The sequence below is a fragment of the Mercurialis annua genome, linkage group LG8, assembly GCF_937616625.2.
Source record: "Mercurialis annua linkage group LG8, ddMerAnnu1.2, whole genome shotgun sequence".
NCBI lineage: Eukaryota > Viridiplantae > Streptophyta > Magnoliopsida > Malpighiales > Euphorbiaceae > Mercurialis > Mercurialis annua.
The window spans coordinates 6,031,668-6,034,881 of NC_065577.1; the positions used below are offsets into that span (position 1 = coordinate 6,031,668).

The window sequence follows — 3,214 nt, forward strand, 5'->3', positions numbered from 1 at the left end:
CTCCCTAGATTTTATATGAATAATAGACTAATATATAATTCTTTCATTGATTGTACTGTTATGACATTATTATCGTTTTATCAAATTGATTTTTATTTGAAGCATTGCCTTGTTTTGTCAATGATGTGAATTTCATGGAATCTGAGTGTTTAACATGGCTTTAGATAAAGGTTTCAAATGAATGAATGAATGAATGAATAGGATTTTGCTTCTTAGATATGCAGCGTAATCTGACTACTTAAGATTTTATATAAATTTTCAATTCAATGAATACGAATTGCTTCAGGCTTACAGTGATATGAACTTTAGTAATCATTTATATTGCTGCAACTGAACAACTTATTGTTTTATATAATTTTTCAATTGAATGAATCTGAATTCCAAAGGCATTTTCAGGTTCTCAGGATTATACCAGCAATTTGATTGCATCAGGTTTACATTGCTGCAGTTTAAGAACTTATTCCTTCCCGTCACTTGGGTGTGATCGCTTGACATGTTTTCCGTACTTACAAAAGAAAGGTAATATCAACAGTTGCATGAAAACACACAATAGAAAATTCAGAAATGTTTGATTGAACAAATTTTGACAAGAAAGCATTTCTGCCGAACAATGTGGTTACAAATTATGCATATTCAACATTGGCCAAACAGATCCTTCACTACAATCTACTCCACAAGGTAGGAAGTCCCAATGGACAAGGGGAAGGACACAAATTTCCTGAATAATAATCATAATTTTCATAGGCGGAGAGGCTCTGGACATTAAACCTCTGTTTTCTTCAAGTTTCCACCTCTGATGATCATCTCGTCTGAGCTCATAATTTTTGACAAGAGACTATTGAAGATGGTAATCAAACGACCTGTCTCCAGTTAAATCATATATCTAAGTAGGCAAAAAAGGAACTAGACTAGTGATATCATCCAAAACTAGACCTTGGCGGGTATGATCAGTTTGCCCATTCTGAAGCATTTGGATAACCGAAAGAGAATCGCTTTCGACAATCAAATTCCGGAACCTGCAGTCCAGAGTAATGCAGAGCCCAAAATAGATAGTCAAGTCAAGCTTTCACCGATAGCAACACTCTAAACGGCCTGAACTTTCTTCGCGGCTGACACCATAATCAGACCATCTTCATTCCGGATAATCACTCCCAAGCCCGCAGCTGCCGCTTCTTCATCAGTTGCTGGATCAGAATTAAGCTTCAACAGATCAGGCGCAGGAGCTTTCCAACGGCGCAGGAACTTTGATAAATTAAGAAAACATCTTCCCTTATTTTCTATTGAATCCAAGAGTTAAATTCCTTAGTTTTTGCAACAATTAGTGAAGAATGAACATGAGTTTTCCAATAACGACTCATATTTATTGAGAGCAAATCTGGAATTATTGGTTCCTGCAATTTGCGTTGCATGAAAACACACCATAAAAATTAGCCAAATCAGCGACAAATTTCACAAGAAAGGAATTCTACTGAAGCATATTCAACACTGGCTTGAATTAAAGTCACTTGAATTGAACATTAAACCTCTGTTTTCTTAAAGTTGCTACACAACTCGGACTTGGTTTTAAGCATAACATTAGCAGGTGCATAACTTTGTTTTTGCCTGCTTATGTTTATGTGTGGCTTCTTTGGGTAAATAAGTCGAACATTATGATGACAATTAAATTCAAAACACCACCAACCAACTCATCTCCATACCCTAATTAAACATCTTTGAAATTTCCAACCACCTCTTCCATTGTTTCAAGTAGACCTGGCAAATTTAGACACGACACGATTAAATGATGGGATTTTTAGACAAATATCTATAGAATACCTAAATATTCTCAACAACACCTATTGACTAAACTTAGCTGAAATTTACCGTTTGACTGAAATTTCTTGCAAAAATACGATTACATACGATTACACATAAATAGGAAACCCATCTTCTTCAAATCATAAATTCTAAAATACAGAGATATTCTCAACTTCCTCACAACCATTTCTTTCAATTTCAGAAACAAAAAATCGAATTCAAACTGTTTCTAATTCAATCAATTACATAAAAAGCTTTGATCCATCACAATTTTTAGACTTCAACCATATTTCGAAAAAAAACAGGATGATCAATCAAAGTTTGAAAAAAAATCGGCGGCGACGGAGATGGTAGGTTTTGGGGTTGGAACTGGAAATTCAAGAAGAAACTATATTTCAATAAAAGTAGTGCATCTGAATCTGTTATGGTTTTTACCGATGCTTATTACCTCTGTATTTGCAACTATCTGTTATGGTTTTCTTTTTGTTTATAATAGATGCATTGTATGTATTTGAATAAATGCTTCAATGAAAATGTGTTAAGGTTTTCAATTCAAATATGTGATTATTTTTTATCTTTTCTATTTGGGCATTGCTACTTATAATAGTTCCCAAATTTAGCTGCCTTTTCCATTGATCTTTCACGTGTTTCGTCAAGTATAGTTTTCAGCAATTATATTTGATGTGGATGGTTTGATTTTTTTTTTTTATGTTTATGTGGATGGTTTGGATTTTGATTTGTGCAAAAATATTTTAGATGGGTGTAAGTTGCTCGATGAAATGTCTGAAAGGCCTATTGTTTCTTGGAATGTCGACCCTTTTTAGATCTGCTGCAATAAAAAAATAGAAATAATTTTCAAGAATCTCAGTTAATATGCAAATTTTAAGGAAAAAAGAGAACAATCACTTTCGAGGGGCAGTTACTGACATGTTATCCTTTTGTGGTTGACAATCTTACACTTTGTATGCAAAGTGTAAGATTAAAGGATAGTGTAAAGACTAAGCCAAGAAAACATGTTTTGTCAAGGATTCATAGTCGTGCAATTTATACAAAATGTGGTGGACTTGACATGGCTAGAGTTTTTTTGGGTTTTTAGAAGATAAAAGAGAAGAGAGTTTTTCTTATAATGCAATGAATTCAATACATGGTATATAACATGAAAAAAACAACTATCGATATATCAAAAAAATTCATTATTAATTTTACACTCGGTTTATTAATATTTAACTATTGGTTTACTAAAAATTTACTAATAGTCATTATTAGTTTATAATCGGTTTAATAATAGTGAACTTCGGTCTAGTATCAGTTAACTAATAGGTAGTTAACTATTGGTCTACTATCAATTTACTAACCGTCTGCTATCAGTTAACTAATAGGTAGTTAACCATTGGTCTACTATCAATTTACTATATTT

General features: G+C 32.9%; 1 long non-coding RNA gene across 1 annotated transcript; it reads right to left on the bottom strand.

Moving 5' to 3' along the window:
* Window positions 1-550: 550 nt before the first annotated feature.
* On the bottom strand, window positions 551-2,888 carry LOC126660087 (uncharacterized). The gene is made up of 2 exons (XR_007635209.2): window positions 2,246-2,888; window positions 551-1,752 (listed from the first exon to the last, which is right to left on the bottom strand). It is a non-coding gene; the product is annotated as an uncharacterized LOC126660087 (long non-coding RNA).
* Window positions 2,889-3,214: the final 326 nt, after the last annotated feature.